The sequence below is a fragment of the Scyliorhinus torazame genome, chromosome 18, assembly GCF_047496885.1.
Source record: "Scyliorhinus torazame isolate Kashiwa2021f chromosome 18, sScyTor2.1, whole genome shotgun sequence".
Taxonomy (NCBI): Eukaryota; Metazoa; Chordata; class Chondrichthyes; order Carcharhiniformes; family Scyliorhinidae; genus Scyliorhinus; species Scyliorhinus torazame.
The window spans coordinates 53,860,467-53,885,132 of record NC_092724.1 but is presented as its reverse complement, the minus strand read 5'-3'; the positions used below and the strand labels follow the sequence as shown (position 1 = coordinate 53,885,132).

General features: G+C 54.5%; 1 long non-coding RNA gene across 1 annotated transcript in view; it reads left to right on the top strand.

Annotated features, from left to right (window-relative positions):
• LOC140394811 (uncharacterized) overlaps positions 1 to 23,242 on the top strand; it is an 83,082-nt gene extending 59,840 nt beyond the window's left edge. Inside the window, exons 2-3 of the long non-coding RNA XR_011936016.1 lie at positions 19,345 to 19,506; positions 23,005 to 23,242. This is a non-coding gene — a long non-coding RNA (uncharacterized lncRNA). The remainder of the gene's footprint in view (positions 1 to 19,344; positions 19,507 to 23,004) is intronic.
• Positions 23,243 to 24,666: the final 1,424 nt, after the last annotated feature.

Here is a 24,666-nt window from a genome sequence, read left to right as displayed (position 1 = left end):
CTTACTTGCCATTTCCTCACTTCCATTGCTGTAGCAACAGCCTTCACACTGTCAGAGGATGAGCAGCACTTTGTGTTTCTCACCCTTCTGTCCTCACGAATTGCGTGCGTTAAAACAAACATGCAGAACCAATACATTTTTAATGAAATGGTCAGCGCTGTCAATGCGAGATGCAAGAAAGGAGGAGGAAGGGTAACACATGGAAAGTTTATTTAGCTCAAAGATGGTAAAAGGCAAATAACAAAGCAGTGGTGCGTGCAAGTTCATTCGGGAAGTCTGAGTTGCTGTGGCAACATACACTTTACAGGCATGTTGCAGTCTGAAGCGATGAATAGTAATGGCAGGGGCTCCAAAGTTCTCTCCATCACACAGCTGACCGGGAATCTCTCCCACTCTTACACCGAATGGTGTTGCAGATTGATAGGTAACCTGTTTAGTTGCGTTATGAACACACTTTGTTCAGTGTGCCACAAATGAGTCCGAACCATGTTGATAAAAAGAAAACTTCACTTATTGCAAAATGTACAATGTGCTTCAGATCCCAGCCGGGTCTGCTTTGTCGGTTCCATGCATGGGCAACTTCATTCAGATCTCAATCATGAATGATCTAGGGCCCCCTGCCCCTTTAGCGGGTGAGCTCAGATTCGGAGAGACTCAAGGGGAGACTGACTGCTCCAATCCCGCAAGTCTTGTCCCGTTTATAACATCCCTCTCCCACAAAGTCCGAAGACTCTTCTGGCGATTGCGGAGTAGGAGGGTGCTGGACTCCGTTCGCCCGTGGCTGTACTTCCTGTGCATGTGGGTCTGGATTAGGAGGCGTATAAATGGACGGCAAATGCCGCTTCCGTTCAGTGCATCCGTGGTGGATGCACTGTCTGAGGCTGCTGCATTGCTTGTTCCCCGTCAGAGACGCCCGCCTCCTGGATTTCCATGTCAGAATCTGTATCTATGACCTGACCCATGCACTCTTATGGGAAAGGAAAATTTGTACGGCCTGCTGAAGATCTAGGGATGGTTCAGCGATGGCATTTTGCGTGGCATTTTGGAAAGGGAAGTTCTGTATTCACAATATTTGGCTAGTTTTTGTAGCCTTACCAGAAACTCTGTTCGGACGAGCCAGGTGTCCCCCCCTGCCACGTTAAAACAATATCTCTTCACTATAATGATGGTTTAGGGATGAAGTGCTGCGATACCTGGGTTACCAATTGCTCAAATTCTTTAGTGTCCGGAGCTGCAGAATATGTAAGGCTTTTTGTATCATTCCATAAGTATACGCTCTGCAGGCAGTCAGCAATATTATTGTCTGTCGATCATCATCTGTGATAGTGTTCACCCAGAAAAAGTGAAGTATGCGTTCTGCGTACTGTGTCCAATCATTTAGGCTTGCGTTGAACTTGTCCAATCTCGCAATTCAAGGCATATTGATTAAAAAAATTCTCCAACCTTAGCCTAGCTAAGGGAGGTGACTCACCCGATGCTGTCACAGTGTCAACAATAATCCAGTTGTATCCTTGTCGCCAGTTTAATGCGGCACAAATGAGCCTGAACTGAATTCGTAAAAAGAAAACTTAGTTACTGCAAAGCAATTGTACTTACAATATACAATATACATCAGATCCCAGCCAGGACTGCTTTGTCATTTCCACATCTGGCTGACTTTATGCAGATCTCAACCATGAGCGATCTTGGGCTCCCCGCCCCCTTAGCGGGTGAGTTCATATTCGGTGAGACTCACGGGGAGACTGATTGCTCCAATCCTGTGGGTCTCGTGCAGGTTATAGCACCTTCCTTCACCAATAATCCTAGGGATGGAGATCAAAACCAGAGCTTCTGGCTTAAAAGCAGGGATGTTACCCATTGTGTCACAAGACTTCCTTCAAATAAGCTGTGCCGCTTTCACGATGCTCCACCCCCTCCAAAGCGTATCAACGGCCTCAGGACATGGTCTGAGGCCTACCCCTAAATTCCCTGCTCCCGCCCAGCCGAGTTCTCAGTGGCGCCGGTCGCGTGCGGCCTCATCCATCGGGAACTCGGCATGGCGGCTGCGGACTCAGTCCAGCGGCGTCACAGTCGGGGGAGGGCCGTTCCGTGGCAGGGGAGGACATTATTAGGGGTTGATGGCACTGTGGGGTGGGGGTGCATGGTCCGTGGCTTGCGAGCCGGCCAAAGGGGGGGGGGCACTATTTTGTGGGCTGGGTCCGCGGGCGGCCTCTGCCATGTTGCACGGCATGGCTGCTGCAGGTCACGGACCCGGCAATTCTCCGGGCCATATCAGCAGCTAGAGCCAGGTGCTCTATGCTGCCTTCATGCTAGCCCCGAGCAAAATGGGGAATCGGTGGCTGCTTTACGTAAAACGCCACCTTTCCCATGCTGGCATGGGGACATAGCTCCAGTATCGGTGAATCCAGCCCTTAGTCCAATTCAACTCTTCTCACTTCCAATACTCTTTGAATTGCTTACAGGTGAATGAATGCAAGCATTCTCCCAATTGTCCATAGTCACACTGAAAATTAATTTATACCATATGAGTGTCGCTGGTTGGCCAGCATTTATTGCTCATCACTATTTTCCCTTCAGAAGGTGATGGTGAGTTGCCTTCTTGAAACGGTGCAGCCCTGAAATGTAGGTTCACCCGCTGTGCTGTTAGGGAAGGAGTTCCAGGATGTTGCCCCAACGACAGTGAGGGAAAGGTGATATATTTCCAAGTCAGGGCGATGAGTGACTTGGAGGGGAACCTCAAGGTGGTGGGCCCCCCAGGTATCTGCTGCCCTTGTCCTTTTTAGATGGTAGTGGTCGTGAGTTTGGAAAGTGAGTTTGTCGAAGGAACCTTGGTGAGTTCCTGCAGTGCATCTTGTAGCTGGTAAACACGGCGGCCACTGTTCGTCGGTGGTGGAAGGTTTGAATGTTTGCGGAATGGGTAGCAATCAAACAGGCTGCTTTGTCCTGGATAGTGTTAAGCTTCTTGAGTGTTGTTGGAGCCATACTCATCCAGGCAAGTGGAAAGTATTCCATTTGCACTCCTGACTTGTGCCTTGTAGATGGGAACAGGCTTTGGTGGTCAGGAAGTGAGTTACTCAGTGTAGGATTCCTAGCCTTTGACCTCCCCTGTAGCCACAATATTAATATAGCTAGTCCAGTTCAGTTTCTGATCAATAGTAATCCCCAGGATCTTAATTGTGGGGGATTTAGCGATGGTAATGCCATTGAATGGCAAGGGGCGGTGGTTAGATTCTCTCTTGTAGGAGATGGTCATTGCCTGGCACTTATGTCGTACGAATGTTACTTACCAGTTGTCAGCCCAAGCCTGGTCATTGTCCAGGTCTTGCTGCATTTGGACATGGACTGCTTCAGTGTCTGAGGAGTCGCGAACGGTGCTGAACATTGTGCAGTCATCTGCAAACATCCCCACTTCTGACCTTATGATGGAAGGCAGATCATTGATGAAGCAGCTGAAGATGGTTGGGCCTAGGACACATGGAAATTGTGATAACGGTGGGGGTCGGAGAATCCCGCCCCGCGCCGGCTACCGAATTCTCCGGCCCCCCAGAAATCCCACTGACGCGAATCGCGGCGCCCGCCTCGGAGAATGGCGAGGACCGGCGCGACGCTATGGACCCCGGGGCCACCCGAATTCTCCCGGCCAGATGGGCCAAAGTGCCGCCGATGTGACCACGGGTCCACGTCTGCGTAAATTAAACCACCTATTTAACGGTGTCAACTAGTTGTTATTGTTGATGCTGGGCAGCGCGGAGGTAGGACTCGGCGTGGGGAGGCCGAGTAGGGGGTGTTGAGTGGGGGTGTGTGGAGGGGTGTGTGTGGGGGGGAGTGTGGAGGGGGGGTGTGGAGGGGGAGTGTGGAGTGGTGGGAGTGTGTGTGGAGTGGGGGGGTGAGTGTGGAGTGTGGCGGGGTATGCGTGGAGTGGGGGTGTGAAGTGGGGGGGTTGTGGAGTGGGGTGTGTGTGTGTGTGGAGTTGGGGTGTGTGTGGAATGGGGGGGGTGTGGAGTGTGGTGGGGTGTGTGTGGAGTGGGAGTGTGTGTGGAGTGGAGTGGGGGTGTGTGTGGAGTGGAGTGGGGGTGTGTGTGGAGTGGAGGGGGATGTGGAGTGAGGGGTGTGGAGTGGGGGGGTGTGTGGAGTGGAGGGGGTATGTGGAGTAGGGGGTGTGGAGTGGGGGTGTGTGTGGAGTGGGGGATATGTGTTGGATGGGGGGGCGTGTGGAGTGTGTGAGTGTGTGGAGTGTGTGTGTGTGTGGAGTGGGGGGGGTGGAGTGGGGGGTATGTGTGGAGTGGGGGTGTGTGGAGTGGGGGGATATGTGTGGTGTGGAGGGGGTATGTGGAGTAGGGGGGGTGGAGTGGGGGTGTGTGGAGGGGTGTGTGTGGAGGGGGGTGTGTGGAGGGGGTGTGTGGGGTGTGTGTGGAGTGTGTGTGGAGTGGGGGGGGTGTGTGTGGAGAGTGGCAGGGTGTGTGTGGAGTGGGTGTGTGTGTGGAGTGGGGGGGTATGTGTGGAGTAGGGGGGTATGTGGAGTGGGGGTGCGTGGAGTGGGGCGGGAGTGCGGAGTGGGGGTGTGTGTGCGGAGTGGGTGTGTGTGTGTGGAGTGGGGTGTGTGCGTGTGGAGAGTGGCAGGGTGTGTGTGGAGTGGGTGTGTGTGTGTGGAGTGGGGGGGTATGTGTGGAGTAGGGGGGTATGTGGAGTGGGGGTGCGTGGAGTGGGGCGGGGGTGCGGAGTGGGGGGGGGTGTGGAGTGAGGGGGGTGAGAAATGTGGCAGGGTGTGTGTGGAGTGGGGGTGTGTGGAGTGGGGGTTATGTGTGGAGTGGGGGGTGGAGTGTGTGTATGTGGAGTGGGGGGTATGTGTGGAGTGGGATGGGGTGGTGTGAAGTGGGGGTGTGTGTGGAGTGGGGGTGTGTGTGTGGAGTGGAGGGGGATGTGGAGTAGGGGGGTGGAGTGGGGGGGCTGTGTCATGGGGGGTGGAGTGGGGGTGGTGGAGTGGGGGGTCGTGGAGTGGGGGGTTGGTGTGGAGTGGGGAGGCATGTGTGGAGTGGAGGGGGGATGTGGAGTAGGGTGTGTGGAGTGGGGGGTGGAGTGGGGGATGTGGAGTGGGGGGGGTTGGAGGGTGTGTGTGGAGGGGGTGGGTGTGAAGGAGGGGTGGGGGGTGGAGTGGGGGGTAGGGGGTGGGAAGGGGGTGTGTGGAGGGAGTGTGTGGAGGGGTGTGGAGAGGTGTGTGTGGAGGGGGGGGTGGAGTGGGGGGCTGTGTGGAGGGGTGTGTGGAGTGGGGGTGAATGGAGGGGGGGTGGTGTGTGTGTGGAGTGGGTGTGTGTGGAGGGGGTGTGTGTGCGTGGAGTGGGGGGGTGTGGAGTGGGGGTGTGTGGAGTGGTGGTGTGTGTGTGGAGTGGGGGAGGTGGAGTGTGTGTGTGTGTGTGTGTGGAGTGGGGGTGTGGAGGGGGGTGGAGTGGGGTGTGGAATGTGGGGGGGGGGTGCAGTGGGGGTGTGGTGTGGAGTGGGGGTGTGGAGTGTGGGGGGGGTGCAGTGGGGGTGTTGTGTGGAGTGGGGGTGAGGGTGTGGAGTGGGGGGGGAGTGTGATGTGGGGGTGTGGAGTGGGGGTGTGGAGGGGGTGTGTGGAGGGGGGGTGTGGAGTGGTGGTGTGTGTGGAGTGGGGGAGGTGGAGTGTGTGTGTGTGTGTGTGGAGTGGGGTTGTGTGGAGGGGGGTGGAGTGGGGTGTGGAATGTGGGGGGGGGGTGCAGTGGGGGTGTGGTGTGGAGTGGGGGTGTGGAGTGTGGGGGGTGTGCAGTGGGGGTGTTGTGTGGAGTGGGGGTGAGGGTGTGGAGTGGGGGGGAGTGTGATGTGGGGGTGTGGAGTGGGGGTGTGGAGGGGGTGTGTGGAGGGGGTGTGTGGAGGGGGAGTGTGGAGGGGGGAGTGTGGAGGGAGTGTGTGGAGGGTGTGTGTGGAGGGTGTGTGTGGAGTGGGGGTGTGTGTGTGGAGTGTAGGTGTGTGTGGAGTGGGGGTGTATGTGGGGTGGGGGTGGCGGTGGAGTGGGGGGGTTGTGGAGTGGGGGGGTGGAGTGGAGGGGGGGTGGAGTGGAGGGGGTGTGTGGAGTGGGGGTGTGTGAGGAGTCGGGGTGTGTGTGTGGAGTGAAATGAAATGAAATGAAATGAAAATCGCTTATTGTCACAATTAGGCTTCAATGAAGTTACTGTGAAAAGCCCCTAGTCGCCACATTCCGGCGCCTGTTCGGAGAGGCTGTTACGGGAATTGAACCATGCTGCTGGCCTGCCTTGGTCTGCATTCAAAGCCAGCGATTTAGCCCTGGGGGGGGATGTGGAGTGGGGGGGGGTGGCGTGGGGGGGTGGAGTGGGGGTGGTGGAGTCGGGGGGGTAGGTGGGTGGGAAGGGTGTGTGTGGAGGGGGTGTGTGGAGCAGTGTGTGTGGAGGGGGTGTGTGGAGGGGACTATTTGGAGGGTGTGTGTGGAGGGTGTGTGTGGAGGGGGGTGGAGGGGGGGTGGAGAGGTGTGTGCGGAGTGGGGTGTGGACGGGGGTGTGGAGTGGGGGTGTGTGGGGGGGGTGGAGAGTGTGTGTGGAGTGGGGGTGTGTGGAGGGGGGTGTGTGCGTGGAGTGGGGGGGGCGTGGAATGGATGTGTGTGTGTGGAGTGGGGTGTGTGTGGAGTGGGGAAGGTGGAGTGTGTGTGTGTGTGTGTGTGTGGAGTGTGTGTGTGTGGAGGGGGGTGGACTGGGGTTGTGGAATGTGGGGGGTGCAGTGTGGAGTGGGTGTGTGTGTGTGGAGTGGGGGGAGTGTGGAGGGGGGGGGAGTGTGGAGTGGGGGTGAGGAGGGGTGTGTGTGGAAGGGGGTGTGTGGAGGGGGAGTGTGGAGGGGGGAGTGTGGAGGGTGTGTGTGGAGGGGGGTGTGTGGAGGGGGGTGTGTGGAGGGGGATGTGTGGAGGAGTGTGTGTGGGGGGGTGTGTTTGGAGGGGTGTGTGGAGGGGTGTGTGTGGAGGGGTGCGTGGATGGGGTGTGTGTGGAGGGGGGGTGGAGGGAGAGGTGTGGAGGGGTGTGTGTGGAAGGGGTGTGTGGAGGGGTGTGTGTGGAGGGGGTGTGTGGAAGCGGGGGGGTGGAGGGGTGTGTGTGGAGGGGGTGTGTGGAGGGGTGTGTGTGGAGGGGTGTGTGTGGAGGGGTGTGTGGAGGGGTGTGTGTGGAGGGGTGCGTGGATGGGGTGTGTGTGGAGGGGGGTGGAGGGGGAGGTGTGGAGGGGTGTGTGTGAAGGGGGTGTGTGGAAGCGGGGGGGTGGAGGGGTGTGTGTGGAGGGGTGTGTGGAAGCGGGGGGGTGGAGGGGTGTGTGTGGAGGGGGGGTGTGGAGGGGGGTGTGTGGTGGGGATGTGGAGGGGGGTGGGAAGTGGGTTTGTGGAGGGGGAGTGTGGAGGAAGGTGGAAGGGTGTGTGTCTGGAGGGTGGGGTGTCGAGGGTGTGTGTGGGGGATGTGTGGAGGGGGGGATGTGGAGTGGGGGGGTTGGAGGGTGTGTGTGGAGGGGGGTTTGGAGTGGTGTGTGTGGAGGGCGGGGTGTGGAGGGGGCTATTTGGAGGGTGTGTGTGGAGGGTGTGTTTGTAGGGGGGGTGGAGGGGGGGTGGAGAGGTGTGTGCGGAGTGGGGTTTGGACGGGGGTGTGGAGTGGGGGGTGTCGGGGGGGGTGGAGAGTGTGTGTGGAGTGGGGGTGTGTGGAGGGGGGTGTGTGCGTGGAGTGTGGGGGCGTGGAATGGATGTGTGTGTGTGTGGAGTGGGGTGTGTGTGGAGTGGGGAAGGTGGAGTGTGTGTGTGGAGTGTGGGTGTGTGGAGGGGGGTGGAGTGGGGGTGTGGAATGTGGGGGGGTGCAGTGGGGGTGTGGTGTGGAGTGGGTGTGTGTGTGGAGTGGGGGGAGTGTGGAGTGGGGGGAGTGTGGAGTGGGGGGAGTGTGGAGTGGGGGTGTGGAGGGGGGCTGTGGAGGGGGTGTGTGGAGGGGGGTGTGGAGGGGTGTGTGTGGAGGGGGTGTGTGGAAGCGGGGGAGTGGAGGGGTGTGTGTGGAGGGTGTGTGTGGAGGGTGTGTGTGGAGGGGGGTTGTGGAGGGGGTGTGTGGAGAGGGGTGTGTGGAGATGGGTGTGTGGAGGGGTGTGTGTGGAGGGGTGTGTGGAGGGGTGTGTGTGGAGGGGTGCGTGGATGGGGTGTGTGTGGAGGGGGGGTGTGGATGCGGGGGGGGTGGAGGGGTGTGTGTGGAGGGGGGGTGTGGAGGGGGGTGTGGAGGGGATGTGGAGGGGATGTGGAGGGGGGTGGGAAGGGGGTGTGTGGAGGGGGAGTGTGGAGGGAGGGTGGGAAGGGTGTGTCTCTGGAGGGTGGGATGTTGAGGGTGTGTGTGGGGGATGTGTGGAGGGGGGTGGGAAGGGGTGTGTGGAGGGGGGGTGGGAAATGGGGTGTGCGGAGGGGAGGTGTGGAGAGGGGTGTGTGGAGGGGGGGTGTGGAGGAGGGAGGTGAAGGGGGTGGTGGAGTGGGGAGGTCGAGTGCCGGGGAGGTGAGGGCGAATGCCCGGGAGTGTGGGGGCCGGGGGTATGTGGAGTGCGGCGGGTGGGAGGGAGCGCGGGAACCATATAGGGGTGGGGGCGCTGAACATGGGAGGTTGGACGGGCATATTGTGGGGGATGCAGTAGTGGGAGTGGTGTTGGAGCCTGGGGGCGCCAGGTCCCGGAGGGAGACGGTATCTTGCCGGCCATCGGGGTGTTCGACGTACGCATAGAGTGGGTTGGAGTGGAGGAGCTGGACCCTCTCTACCAGGGGGTTGGTCTTATGGCTCCGAACATGTTTTCGGAGGAGGACTGGACCCGGTGTCATCAGCCAGGGCAGAAGCGAGGCCCCTGAGGTAGCTCCTCTGGGGAAAACAAACAAACGGTCATGAGGAGTCTGGTTTGTGGCCGTGCATAGGAGGGACCGAATAGAGTGGAGCGCATCGGGGAGGACCTCCTGCCAGTGAGAAACCTGCCCGTTTCCCCTGGGGTTATAACTGGTAGTCCTACTCGAGGTGATGCCCTTACTGAGCAGGTACTGACGCAGTTCGTTGCTCATGAACGATGAGCCCCTGTCGCTGTGGACATAGCTGGGGAAACCGAACAGGGTGAAGACAGTATGAAGGCCTTTAATAACAGTGGGGGTGGTCATATCAGGGCAGGGGATGGCAAACGGGAAGCGGGAGAACTCATCTATGATGTTAAGGAAGTACATGTTGCGGTTATTGGAGGGGAGGGGCCCTTTGAAATCGATACTGAGGCGTTAAAAGGGCCGGGATGCCTTTACCAGGTGGGCCTTATCTGGTCAATAGAAGTGCGGTTTACACTCCGCACAGATTTGGCAGTCTCTGGTTAAAGCTCTGACCTCCTCGGTGGAGTAGGGCAGATTGCGGGCCTTAATGTAATGGGCGAGCCGGGTGACCCCCGGGTGGCAGAGGTCATCGTGGATAACCCGTAGTCGGTCATCTTGCGCGCTGGTGCACGTGCCGCGGGACAGGGCATCTGGGGGCTCGTTGAGCTTCCCAGGACGATATACTATATCGTAGTGATAGGTGGAGAGTTCGATTCTCCACCACAAGATCTTATCATTCTTGATCTTGCCCCGCTGCGTATTGTCAAACATGAAGGCAACCGATCGTTGGTCGGTGATGAGGGTTAACCTCCTACCAGCGAGGTAGTGCCTCCAGTGCGGCACGGCTTCCCCGATGGCTTGGGCTTCTTTTTCGACCGAGGAGTGTCGAATTTCGGAGGTGGTGAGGGTGCGTGAAAAAAACGCTACCGGTCTGCCTGCTTGGTTGAGGGTGGCGGCGAGAGCGACCTCTGAGGCGTCGCTCTCCACCTGGAAGGGGACGGACTCGTCCACCGCGTGCATCGCAGCTTTGGCGATGTCTGCCTTGATGCAGTTGAAGGCCTGGCGGGCCTCGGCTGCCAGTGGAATGAGGGTGGCCTTAAATAGTGGGCGGGCTTTGTCCGCATACTGGGGGACCCACTGGGCGTAATAGGAGAAAAATCCAAGGCACCTCTTCAGGGCCTTGGGACAGTGAGGGAGAGGGAGTTGTAGGAGGGGGCGCATGTGGTCAGGGTCAGGCCCAGGACCCCGATCTCCACGACGTAGCCGAGGATGGCTAGCCTGGTTGTGCGGAAAACGCATTTCTCCTTGCTGTAGGTGAGGTTGAGTTTTTGGGCGGTTTGGAGAAATCGGTGGAGGTTGGCGTCGTGGTCCTGCTGATCATGGCCGCAGATGGTGACATTGCCAAGTACGGAAATGTGGCCCGCAGCCCGCACTGGTCCACCATTCGGGCCATCACTCGTTCGAACACCGAAACCCCGTTCGTGTCGCCAAAGGGGACCCAGAGGAAATGGGAAAGGCGGCCGTCTGCCTCAAACGCCGTGTAGTGGCGGTGCTCCGGGCGGATTGGGAGCTGGTGGTTTGCAGACTTCAGATCCACCGTGGAGAACACGCGGTAGTGCGCGATCTGATTTACCATGTCTGCAATCCGGGGAAGGGGGTACGCATTGAGTTGCGTAAACCAGTTAATGGTCTGGCTGTAATCAACCACCATCCGGAACTTTTCCCCGGTCTTGACGACCACCACCTGAGCTCTCCAGGGGCTATTGCTGGCCTCTCTGAACCCTCCCGCAAGAGATGCTGGACTTCGAACCTAATGAACATCCTGTCCTGCATGCTATACCGCCTGCTTCTGGTGGCTATTGGCTTGCAATCGGTGGTGAGGTTTGCGAATAGGGGGGGGGGCGATTTTTAGGGTGGCGAGGCTGCATAGGGTAAGCGGGGGCAGAGGCCCCCCGAACTTAAGAGTTCGGCTCCTGAGGTTGCACTGGAAGTCGAGTCCCAAAAGGAGAGGAGCACAGAGGTCTTGGAGCACTTATAGTTTAAAATTAGCGTACTCAGCGCCCTGTATCGCTAGGGTTGCAGTAGTGCACCCTTGGATTTGCACTGAGTGCGACCCAGAGGCGAGGGATATGGTTTGTTGTGTCGGGAATATTGGGAGCGAGCAGCGTCTTACCATGTCTGGGTGAATGAAGCTCTCTGTGCTTCTGGAGCCGAAAAGGCAAGGTGTCTCGTACCCGTTAACCCGGACGGCCATCATGGAGTTCCGGAGGTGCTTCGGTCACGACTGGTCCAGGGTGACCGCGCTGAGGTGTGGGTAGCCGGCGGCGTGATCGGAGGTGCTGGGTCGGCCCAGCGATGGCTGTCCGTGTAGGTCGTACGCGTCGAGCGGCGTAGCAGATGGCGGCCAAGATGGCGGCCCCCATGGATCGCACGTGGCCGGCCGCGTGGGGGAGGATTGCCAAGATGGCGGCCCCCATGAGTCGCACATGTTATGCGGAGGCGGAGTCGGCAGACACGCTGCCACCCTACGGGGTCTGCGGCCTGTGAGTCTGTGGATCAGGTCTGTGAGTTCGAGTTCTTAGACCTGGCCAGGCAGACCTTGGCGAAGTGTCCTTTACGCCCGCTGCTGCTGCAGTTCATGTTGCAGGTCGGGCAGTGCAGTCGGGGGGTGTTGGGACTGGCCGCAAAAGTAGCAGGGTAGCCCCCCATGATGGGCGGACGGCCGCGCGGCACAGGTCGTGTGCGTCAGTGTCCTGTGTAGGTGTGTGCCGGGTAGGGGTGTGCCGGTAGGTGTGTCCTGGGTAGGGGTGTGCTGGGTAGGAGTGTGCTGGGTAGGGGTGTGCAGGGTAGGGGTGTGCTGGGTAGGTGTGTCCTGGGTAGGGGTGTGCTGGGTAGGGGTGTGCTGGGTAGGGGTGTGCTGGGTAGGGGTGTGCTGGGTAGGGGTGTGCTGGGTAGGGGTGTGCTGGGTCGGGGTGTGCTGGGTAGGGGTGTGCTGGGTAGGGGTGTGCTGGGTGTGCTGGGTAGGGGTGTGCAGGGTAGGGGTGTCCTGAGTAGGTGTGTCCTGGGTAGGTGTGTCCTGTGTAGGGGTGTGCTGGGTAGGGGTGTGCTGGGTAGGGGTGTACAGGGTAGGGGTGTGCAGGGTAGGGGTGTGCTGGGTAGAGGTGTGCAGGGTAGGTGTGTCCTGGGTAGGGGTGTGTTGGGAAGGGGTGTGTTGGGTAGGGGTGTCCTGGGTCGGGGTGTGTTGGGCAGGGGTGTGCTGGGTAGGGGTGTGCTGGGTGTGCTGGGTAGGGGTGTGCTGCGTAGGGGTGTGCTGGGTAGGGGTTCCTGGATAGGGGTGTGCTGGGTAGGGGTGTCCTGGGTAGGGGTGTGCTGGGTAGGGGTGTGCTGGGTAGGGGTGTCCTGGGTAGGGGTGTGCTGGGTAGGGGTGTCCTGGGTAGGGGTGTGCTGGGTAGGGGTGTGCTGGGTAGGGGTGTGCTGGGTGTGCTGGGTAGGGGTGTGCTGGGTGAGCTGGGTAGGGGTGTGCTGGGTAGGGGTGTGCTTGGTAGGGGTGTGCTGGGTAGGGGTGTGCTGGGCAGGGGTGTGCTGGGTAGGGCTGTGCTGGGCAGGGGTGTCCTGGGTAGGTGTGTCCTGGGTAGGTGTGTCCTGGGTAGGTGTGTCCTGGGAGGTGTGTCCTGGGTTGGGGTGTCCTGGGTCGGCTGCGATGGCAGACGTTCACACCCCATCCTGCCACTGCAGCCTGCATGGGTGGGTGCTGCCATGTCAGTTGCACCGAGGGCTGTTCCGCACATCGGAGGTGGGGGGGTACTCACCCTGGCTGCCCTGACAAGGTCATTGATCTTCTTGTGACACTGGACGCCTGTCCTTGCTGTCATGGCCATGGCACTGACGGCCTCTACCACCTCCCTGCACAGGTGCCGGCTGAGGTGTCGTGCGACCCTGCGGCCGTGTCCGGGGTACAAGGCCTCCCTCCTCTGCTCCACTGCGTCCAGGAGCGCCTCCCGTTCCTGGAACCTCGGCGCTGCGCGGCGGGCGGCCATTTTGACGGGTCTCCGGGGGTGGTCTTTTGTGCTGCAATGCCCCGTGTCTGTGACGGGTGACGCCAGCGCGAATGGCGTCACGCCGCTGCTAGCCCATTCCGGGCCAGAGAATTTGCCCCTTTTGGGGGGGCTAGACGCCGGAGTGATTCGTGCCGTTTTTGGCGCCATGTTCCGGCCATCGCGCCGATTATCGGAGAATCCCGCCCACTGGACACTCCCTGGTAACTCTGGCAGGAGTATAATCCCCCATAGCATAAATGCAACTCCTTTTCTTCACCTTTTGCTGCCCAGTCTTCTGATGTATCCATCGGCGATTACATGGCACCGCTGAAGGTGCCATATCCTATATTTAGATTGTGGGCGATGCACAGTTCTCAAGGACTGGCCTTTATTCACACTGCAAGGACCTTATGGCACATTGGGATTGCTCAGAGAGATGGAGCTGCTGGACTGCAAAGAGATTCACAAGCTACCAATCTGAATTTATGCATTAACCTGAAAGCCTCCCTATCCCTAAATATGTGTGAGATACCCAGAGAGTTATTTTCCAAGTATTGTCTGATTCCTAAATAGCAGTGCTTAAGTTATTAAATAATGGATGTGCATTATATGCTATGCTAGTTAAAAAGCAGACAATACATTACATCAAAATACAGAAATTCCCACTAACGGGCGGAGTGGAGATATGGGCCAGAATTTTCCGCTGATTGATCTCCCAAAGGGGAATCGCGTGGAATCGCATGAAACGACATCAGACGCGCATCCCAAAATCGTTGCACATTTGTGCAGTCTTTTGGTTGGCGGACGCATGCAAGAGTTGGAGGAACGACTGCTGACAATCAAGCGGGCAATTTAGCCTATTAAGGGGCCACGAGAATGCTATTTTACGTGGCACGCCTGCTTTCACAGTTGGGGGGTGGATTGATTGGCCAGGCAGCCATAACTTTCAGCTTCAACCTCAATTCAGGGTGTGATTAACAGTCCGGCTGAAACAAAATTTTAAAAAGGTGTCTTGGGACTGAGGCCTGTGTTTGCTCCTGCTGCCGAGACACTTTCGTCATAGTTCTTGCATCACAATTTATTTATTCCAGGTCTGCAGCTCCCTGAGTCAGCTCTTCTGCGGCTGTCCCCCTGAGGGTGCGCATTGGGAATGCTGCCTGCACCACCCCTTTTCCCGACGCCCATTCTCTCCCCGCCCTCCATGGTAGTGCTGGGCCTCTCCCAGAGTGCATGTTTCTCACTGGCTGCCCATTAATTGGTGGGCCTGCGTGAAATCACGTTCCAGGGCTGACCGCGTCCGGAAGTGCGTCTCACGCCGGCTTCCAGCCCTGCCGAGTGATCCGCGTCAAATAGACAAAAAGGTCAGTCCATGATTTCCACCCAGGGAAGTCCAGAGCATGTGCTGGAACCGGTTCCCCCTGGGATCGTGGCCTTACTCAGATGGTCCTTTAATTTCAGTTTGGAGAAGGGCTGTGTCTCTTCCACCCACATCTTTGGGCCTTTTGATGGCAATTTCTGGGCCACTTCAGAAGAGGCACAAAACAGCCGCTGACTTAGAAGTACTTTTACACTCCGGGCAGGATTTTAACTGCCAAAGTGGGATGGGCTCAGGTGTTTTTTTTTTAGATTTGTGCATGGGATGTGCGTGTCGCTGGTTCGGCCAGCATTTATTGTCCAGCCTTAAGGGCATTTAAGAGTCAACTACATTGCTGTGGGCCTGGAGTCACATGTGGGCCAAACCGGGTAAGGTCGACAAACTTCCTTCCCTAAAGGACATCACTGAATCAGATGGGTTTTTACGACAATCGACAATGGTTTCATGGTCATCTTTAGATTTTTAATTCCAGATTTTTATTGAATTCAAATTTCACCGTCTGCCCTGGCGGGCTTCGAACTTGGGTCCTCAGAGCATTCCTCTGGGTCTCTGGATTACTAGTCCAATGACAGTACCACTACGCCCCAAATAACACCCAATATGACCCCGCCTACATCTAACTTTCACTGGGGTGCGTTTAGAGGTGTATGGAAAACCCCACCCACTCCCGTCTGGGGCTTGTCACATCTGTAATTTAAAGACTTAAGTATCTGATTATTCCTGGATATAACCCAAAATTTTGGCTTTAATAGCCAGTGTTCAGATTTCCCCAGCTGTGCATAATTCTCGGGAATCAATAAAGCGAGAGCGCAGTGAGGAGTCATCGATCAATGAAACTGACAGGCTTGATACTTTTTGAAGAGTGAAACTGAATCGCAGTTTGTCCGACCCATGTGAAAGGCTTGAGCTCCCACGTTGTCTTCCTTCACTGCCTCGCGATGATTTCTAACGTTTTGAAAGTGATTACACCTACTTGGGCTTTGTGCACCGTGCTCTGCTGTCAGACCCCACTGCAGCAATTAGAGCAGCTTTTCCACCTTAATCGTGGACATCTGATGAAGTGCAGCAGGGGAAACGAGAACAACAATATGAGAGGCTGTCTTCCTCACAGCCGCTCGCCACTGCACAGGTCAGCCCCAGTTCGAAGGAGGCATTGCTCAGAGCACAGGATTTATATACAGAGAAAGAGGATCAGCTTCACTTCTGCCCATTCCTGGTGAGGTCTCTCAATGTCTTTGGTGCCTTCTTGACTACATAGGACAGCACAGTAGCACAATGGTTAGCCTCACAGCGTTAGGGACCCAGGTTCAATTCTGACCTTGCGTAACTGTCTGTGGAGTTTGCATTTTCTCCCCGTGTCTGTGATTCCTCCCACAGTCCAAAGATGTGCAGGTTAGGTGGATTGGCCACGCTAAATTGTCCCTTAGTGTCCAAAGGTGAGATGGTGTTATGGGGATAGGGTGGGAAGCAGGCCTGGGTGGGGTGAAGTGGTTGATGTTTGTAAACAATGTGGTCAGAGAACTTCAGAGTTACTGAACCGTGAAGGAAGATGAATGAAGCAAGACTGACAGCTGTGTGTGTGTGTGTGTGTGTGTGTGTAAGCTGTCAATCATAGCCCACTAAGGGAAATTAATGAATGTCTTGCAGCTCAAGGATCTGAAGGGTTTAAACATAGGTCTCTGCTTTCTCTCTTCAGCGATTGCACCTGGTGCTTCCTGCGTCTGGGCCAGCAGGTGTATTGCCCAGATGAGTGTTACAACAGTAATTGTTTTCACTGTCTTTGTCTGGACTGCTCTCTACTTTCCGGACAAGGGTCTCTTTTCTGGGGGGCTTCCTGACAGGGTCTCCCTGTTTGGGGGTTCTCTGAGGGAGGTCCACCTAGCTAGGGGTCTCTGGGGAGGGGTCGGCGGGTCAACCCCGTCCTTGGGGAAAGGGGGGGGGAAGGGACCTAGAAATTCCGTGGTGGGAGGTGGGGGGGCTGATTTGAGATGCGGGAGTGGGATGCGGCCAGCCGTAGGACCTCGCTATCAGGCCGCCACTCAAAATAGCGGCCCTGTTAGTGGGATTCCCTCAGGAATCCCTCGTAACCCTTGATATGCGTAAATTTACATGGCGAAGAATAGTGAATTGCTTCCTGGTCTGCATTCAGTTGCAATTCCCCTCCGGCAGGAGAATATAGGGCAAAATTCTCCGTTTCCCGAAATCGGCGATCGGGCGGAGAATCCCTTTTTTATGACATAATCGGGGCGCCGCCTGTTTGACGCAGGTATCGCATGTTCTATCCCCTCCGAAACGGCGTCATCGTGGCAGGCGCCGCACGCCGTTGGGATGGCCTCAGCACATATCATATAGGCTCTCCCCCGATGCTCTGCCGCCGATGGGCCGAGTTCACAACGGCGCGGGGGACGTGAGGTCTTAGCCGTGCGGGATCCCTGCGTGGTGGCTGTGGACTGTGTCCCGTGCTGCACCAGTCGGGTGGGAGTCGTTCTGCTGGTCGGGGGGCTTCCGCGAGGCCTGGGTGTCTGGTGGGGGGTGGCGAGGGGTTGTCCAGGATGCACTATCGTCAGGTCGGGTCTGCGCATGGCCGGCGCCATGTTGTCGCCATGCACATGTGCGGCCACGGCCCCAGCAATTCTCCGGCCGTTTATTTTGTGGAGGCCGTGAGTTTAAGTGGCGGGGCTGCTAGCCCCTCACTGGTTGCAGCATCGGTGAGGGGGCACCGTCGATTTCTTTCCATCTAAAATGCCACGGATCCTTCGCACCTCAGAATTGGAACATCTGGCCCATAGTCTCCCAAAAGGAGAATTACTCTCAAGGTCAGTAACCAAATTAGTTAATGGTGAGGAGGTGTTGCTTTCTGGTGCAATTGATTCCTTCTTCCAATGTTTTGCAGATGCTTTTTGCAGAGGCCTGATCAAGTGGCAATTACTGAGTTACATTTGTCCTGTTTTATGTGGAAAGCAGAGACCTGGGCAATTGTTAAGAAACTACCAGAATCAGAGCTGCACTCGAACAGTTTAGCTGAGGTGATGAATATATCCAGTGAACATCTATTGTATTTGGGATGTTGTCAGGTCCCAGAATTTTGCTGTAACCAATGATAGATGGCTGCTTTTTAATGTCATGTAGATTGAAGTCAAAGATAAACTCACTCTTTCTTTAACTCAATAAAGCATGGTTAAATTGGTTCCCTTTAAAACATAAATATTGGGAAAGGTGTCTGTGAAGGAAAGGATCTTTTTCAGATTAACAGAGGAAGTTGAACAAAGGAAGGGCAGCAGTTCATTGCTCCTTACCGACATACCAATGTGGGTATCTTGTCTGGGTTAACAAGTTTGGGGAACCTTCCCTACAGACCAATCAATGGTTAATATATGGTTTTGGCTTCACAGGAACTGAGCAATAGTCATCCCTACTAATGATATTGTGCACAGATATTTTTTTCTGACAGGTGGGCTGGTGACGACACAGTTAAACAGGTTATTCCATTATCCTGATTTGCTCACAAGCTGACCCAGGCCGGGTTTGTCAAGAACACCTTAGGAGATTCTGTCATCTTGATCAGTAGCTTAATTCCCTGAGAGACCAAATGCCCACTTCCTAGGCTGGTGAGGTGAGGTCGGTAGGCTTCCTGGAACCACCGTTCGGAAAAAGGACATCCTGGTGACACCTCAGATCAGAATCTCAAGGGAGTCATGGCTGAACATTGGGGCTACACTCTTCTTTGTCCTGGGGGCCATCTCAGGGTCGCTTGAGAGCACAGCTGGGCTGGAGAGAGCACAGCTGGGCTGGAGAGAGTGAATGTGCGTGTTCGGCTGGTGTTTAAATATGGTGACGGGACATCCAACCCCATGAGCTGACGGTGGGACAGCTGATTCAGCGTCAGCCTTGCCACATGATTCAGAGAGCTTCTCGCCAATGCATAATTAACGAACTTCTACGCGTAAAATTGGGTGTGATAATCCTCCCCGCCACTCAATGGGAAACGCATCGCACCATCTGTCGCTGCATTTCATCTCCAGAACCGAAAATTCCACCCATAGTGTTTGAACCCAGGCTACTTGCCATTGCAAAGAATAATTAACAGAGGTTAATATTTTGCAACTGTGATTGAAATGGAGAGGCGTGTGTGGGTGGGGGAGGGGGTGGAAACAGCAGGAGGATACACAACCAAGGATTAATGGTGGATAATCCACCATTAGGGCAGCACGGTAGCCTTGTAGATAGCACAATTGCTTCACAGCTCCAGGGTCCCAGGTTCGATTCCAGCTTGGGTCACTGTCTGTGCGGAGTCTGCACGTCCTCCCCGTGTGTGCGTGGGTTTCCTCCGGGTGCTCCGGTTTCCTCCCACAGTCCAAAGATGTGCAGGTTAGGTGGATTGGCCATGATAAATTGCCCTTAGTGTCCAAAATTGCCCTTAGTATTGGGTGGGGTTACTGGGTTATGGGGATAGGGTGGAGGTGTTGACCTTGGGGAGGGTGCTCTTTCCAAGAGCCGGTGCAGACTCGATGGGCCGAATGGCCTCCTTCTGCACTGTAAGTTCTATGATTCTATGATTCTATAAGAGGAAAATAACAGAGCTTGAAGAAAGACCACCATTACTCGAAGTCTAGTATCGTTTGACAAATGTCCTGGTGATAAATGTCAACGCATCTTTTCAATTTTCAGCTTCTGACTAACCTCACCTACTCTTCCCTCTCCTCCAACCACACATGCCTTGTATTATCAGATGTTTGCAGGAGAGCAGCACAGTGGTCAGCACTGCTGGCTCACAGCGCCAGGGACCCGTGTTCGATTCCAGCCTTGGGTGACTGTATGGAGTTTGCACGTTCTCCCCATGTCTGCGTGGGTTTCTTCCAGGTGCTCCAGTTTCCTCCCACAGTCACAAAGGTGTGCTGGTTTGGTGGATTGGCCATGTTAAAGTGCCCCTTAGTGTCTAAACGAAGGTGGGGATAAGATGGGAGCTCGGGCCTAGGTGGGGTGCTCTCTCAGAGGGTCAGTGCAGGCTCGATGGGCTGAATGGTCTCCTTCTGCACTGTAGGGAGTCTATGATTATTCTGTCTTTGTTTCAGAATAATGAGATTTCTTTTGAACACACACGGTAGCAGGAAGAGAGTGAACACTTGAGATCCACTGAGAAGGATGTTACTGCGGTGGCTTGACTCCAACTTCCTAGGTTATGGCTTGTGGAACATTTATTTATTGCAGCAGAGCCTTCTCACAATAATTATTACGTAAGATGATATTCAAAGAACTGACTCATCTTCAGTAGAATTAATAGCGCATTGCAGATTTGAGCACTTTGGTACTTGTTAAACACTTGCATTGATTTTACTATGATTTTGCTAGGCTCCCTCCATTGCTTTTTAAGTTGACTGATCTGAAGCACTGCAGTCTAGTCGCATCTAGCACAAGCTGTAAGGAGCTCAGCAAGCCTGCCCCTGTGGTGTCTGCGACCATACAAAGTTATGAATATTGATGAAATATAGCTTTTTCTCCAATCACTTGAGAAACAGTTCCTCGTAAATTTGGCCAACTTGCCTGGCACTGATTTCATGTGGAGTGTACATTGAATCATGGATTTATGCAGTACAGACACAGACCATTTGGCAATCGTGCCTGCACCGGTACTTTTACCAAGGGCTCAGCTGGACGCACTCCCCCACCTTTGAGTCAGCGGTTTCTGGGTTACAAGTCCATCTCAGGGGTTTGAACGCAAAATCTAGGCTAACACTCAGGTGCAGTACTGAAGGTCTGCTGTACTATCGGAGGTGCTGCCCTTCAGCTGACCTGTTAAACCAATTTCTGCCCCCTTTACATCTATTCCAATCCCACTCTCTCACTTCTTGCCATTTCTTAATATCTTCTTTTCCATATAATTGGCTTCAGTATTCATCAGGATCAGCCACAGTTTACTCCAATTAAGTATTGGAAAGACTGAAGCCATAGGAGTAGTTTTTCCGGCCACACCTGCCCGGTGAACGAAAATTCCCGCCGGAGATCAATGGACCTTTACATGGCGATCCTGCAGCGGGCGCGGCCGAAAAATGTAGCCCTGCCACAAATTCTATTCACTTGTCACCAAATCCAAGCCCCATCCCGCATCTTTATCTCAGGCGTAACCAAGTTTTACAACCTTTTTGCCCTATTTGACCCTCGGTTTCTGCTCCCACATCCTATCTGTGATAAAGCCAAGGGAGTCCAACGAGCTTCTGAAAAGTCCTTTATTACAGCAACAGCATCATACATACACAGGGCCCGGTTCCCTTTCACCGGGTCTTCATTCCTTTTTAGCTGGCTCTACAGCTGCCTGCCTTTTATGCTGGTGCTGGGTTAACTCAGTCCAATTGAACACGGGGAACAATCATCCCCAGGTGGATGACTCCTGTGCAGGTTATGACACTATCCATCACCAAACCAGCCCATGTCTACCTGCACAATGTGCAAATTTCACTCACAGCACTTTATTTTAACCTCTGTAGAGTTCACTGCACCTCACAGCTAGCATGAATTCCTTTGTGGGAGGCGGGATTCTCCCGAATCGGCGCAATGGCCTGACGTCGGCGTAAAAAACGGCGTGAACCACTCCGGCATCGGGCCAACCGGAAGTTGCGGAATTCTCCGCACTTCCGGGGGCTAGGCCGGCTCCGGAGGGGTTAGCGCCGCACCAGCCGGCACCGAAGGGACTGCGCGAGTTAGTGCATGCGCAGAACCGCCGCCGTGGTTCAGCGCATGCACAGACCGGCCGGCTTATTCTGGCGCATGCGTAGGGGGGTGTCTTCTCCGCGCCGGCCATGGCGGAGCCCTACAGGGGCCGGCGCAGAAGGAAGAAATGCCCCCATGGCACAGGTCCGCCCGCGGATCGGTGGGCCCCGATCGCGGGCCAGGCCACTATGGGGCCCCCTCCTCGGGGCCGGATCCGCCCGCACCCCCCCGAGGACCACTCCAGCCAACTTACCTGCCAGGTCCCGCCGCGTGGGACCAGGTCCAATCCATGCCGGCGGGACTGGCCAGAAACCGACGGCCGCTCGGCCCCTCGGGGCCCGGAGAATTGCCCTGGGGGGGGCGCTGCTAACGGTCCCTGACCGGCATGGTGTGATCCCACCCCCCCCCCGACCGAAAATCGGCGCCGGAGAATACGGCGGGATTCATGCCAGCCCCTGGGGATTCTCCGACCCGGCGGGGGATCGGAGAATCCCGCCCGCCACAAATGGTCCTGAATTTCAAAGGGGGTCAGTTATTGCCTCGTGGGAAAAGGAAAAAAAAAAATCTCAACCTTGAACATTCAACTCATCAATTGCTTCCTGCTCACTTGTTCTGAGCAAGAGTGCTGGTTGGTGCCTTCGTGGTGCCTGCACAAAGGTAACATTCCCCGTCTACTTAAATTACTTCTAAGCCTGTAGTTTGGAAAGGGGTCAGTGCGAATGATGAGGCCCAACCCTACCATGTTAGGTATTTGGTCAACGGAATGGGACCCTCTGGCTGAAGAAATTTCTCCCCAACTCAGTTTTAAAGGATCTTCCCTTCAGTCTGAAGGACGCTGTGCCCTCAGGTTCTATTCTCTCCTACTGGTGGAAACATCTTCTCCACGACCACTCTATCCAGACCTCTCAGTATTCTGTAAGTTTCAATGAGATTCCCCCTCATCCTTCTAAACTCCATCGAGTACAGACCCAGTGTCCTCAGCAGATTCTTATATGATGAGCCCTTCATTCCTGGGATCATTCTTGTGAACCTCCTCTGGTCTCCCTGCAAGGTCAACACATCCTTCCTTAGATACGGGGACCAAATCTGCTCACAATATTCCAAAAGGGGTCTGATTAGAGGCTTAAACAACCTCAGCAGTACATCCCAGCTCTTGTATTCTAGCCCTCTTGAAATGAATACTAACATTGCATTTGCCTTCCTAACTGCCAACAGAACCTGCATGTTAATTTTAAGAGAATCCTCAACTAGGACTCCGAAGTCCCTTCGTGCTTCAGACTTCCAAGCCTTTCCCCATTTAGAAAATAGTCTATGCCTCTATTCTTCCTATTAAAGTGCATAACCTCACATTTTTCCAAATTGTATTCCACCTATCACTTCTTTGCTCACTCTCCTAACCTGTCCAAGTCCTTCTGTAGCCTCCCCGGTTCCTCAACTCTACCTGTCCCCTACTTCTCTTTGTATCACCTGTAAACTTAGCAGCAGTGCCCTCAGTTCCTTCTTCCAGGTTGTTAATGTATATCTTTCTCCATTGATTTCTATTCCCCACTTCCCCCACTGCCTGTCCAATAGCAAGACCAGTCCATGTCCTAATATTGTCCATCCATCCCATCTTGAGCTTTCCTTGTGCGTGTTTTCCAGGTGGTTTGCGTTGCATTACCTCTTTTTCCAAAGAGTTTCCTCCTGTTCACATCCCGCGTCCAAAGTATGTGAGATTCCTTGATCCTGGCCAGAATTCTCTGGCTGTTCTCATGCGGTGGGATTCTCTGGTTTCCTGGTGGCTTGGGATGGCTTCAGTGGGAATTTCCATTGATAAGTGGTGGGAGCAGAGAATCCCACCGCCAGCGAACGGCGCGACGCCGAGAAACACGCAGCTGGGGGCATATCACTGCCTCAAATACGTTCTCTCTTGACATTAGCTTTCCTGAGCACCTGTTCAATTAATCCATGACACACATGATGGTTGCCTGAGTCCTTTAATTTCAAATGCTCTAATTCAAGCCTTGTCTCTCTTCTTGATGGTCCAGATTTCACAACCAGACATTGTCACCGGCGTTACAATGGATTTCAGCTTAAACACGTCATGCTGCAAATGTGAAATGGAGTCACTCACCACAGAAGATGCAGAGTCCACCATAGGAACGTGGGCTAAACATAACGAAGGTCATGGCATTGTAAACTCACTTAAAAAGAGCAACCAAGTAGCCACAGCATTTCAATTCCAAATAGAGAGAGACAAAATATTGAGGTTTTCCTGCCTCAACTACACTGAGGTAAAAGTGAAGCATGCAAGGTGTATATGGAGTGACTGAAATGCAAAACTACCAAGTAACAACATCTAGAACACATCCGTTTAATTACCAAATTACACTGTTAAAGGGAACATGTTTGGTTCCATGAATCGCAATGTAATAACCTTATAATTACAGCATTAATCTGCAGTAGTACCGTAACTATCATATCGTATTTCATTGTGGTTCTGTGGCTAACAGTGCAATTATAGTTGGATAACTTGTAATTAACCAGAATTACAATGAAATTCTATGTAATAACAAAGGCACTTCTAGCAGTTTGTATTGTAATTAAAATACATTGTTATTTATGGCACTTAAGGTAGGAGATTACCATTTAAATTTATAATGTAACAGGAGTATTGCTTAAAGACGACTGCTTTTTAAAAAAGGTCCCGCCTTCTTGTAATATAAATGTTTAATAGGTTTGAATCAAAGTACTAATTTTCTTATTTTGCAACTTTTATTATTATGGTGATCAAGGTTAGTGCTTGGACAGAGCAATTCCACCCATTTTGGCCAATGTCAGTATTTAGCACTAATGTGGGATGCCGGCATTGGACTGGGGTGGGCTCAGTAAGAAGTCTTGCAACACCAGATTAAAGTCCAACAGGGTTGTTTGGAATCACGTGCTTTCGGAGCGTAGCTCCTTCATCAGAAAGCTCGTGTAAGACTTCTTACAGTATTTAGCAGGATCCTCAGATCAATTATAGCACAGGCCCAGGTGCAATGAGTCCGTAAGTGTCCCAGGTCAATCCTCAGCCATTCCAAAGGATAGGCTCCCGTTAATGAACGAAGCCACCAAGGTTGTTTCTTTCTGTAATTCATATCAAGAGTGTAAGTCTGAAGAGGGTACCTGAAGTGTCAAAGTCATAGAGTTTTACAGCGCGGAATGCGGCCCTTCAGTTCACCGAGTCCGCACTGACCATCAAGCACCTAACTGTTCTAATCCCATGGTCCGTAGCCTTGAATGCAATGGCATTTCAAGTGCTCATCTAATACTTCTTAAAAGTTATGAGGGTTCCCGCCTCGACAACCCTACCTACCTGCCAGGCAGTGAGTTCCAGATTCCAACCACCTTCGAAGTGAAAAAGTTTTTCCTCACTCCTTCTCGAAATTTCATCCCATTACCGTAAATCTATGCCCCTTGGTTACTGACCCCTCCACTAAGGGGAAAAGTACCTTCCTAACCACCCTGTCTACGTCCCTCATAATTGAATGCACCACAATCAGGTCCCCTCCTCAGCCTTCCCTGCCCCAGTGAAAACAGACCCAGCTTATCCAGTCTCTCGTGATAGCTGAAACGATCCAGCCCAGGCAACAACCTGGTGAATCTGCTCTGCCCTCTCCACTTCCTTTCTATAGTCACCAGAACTGCACAAGTACTCCAGCGTTTTA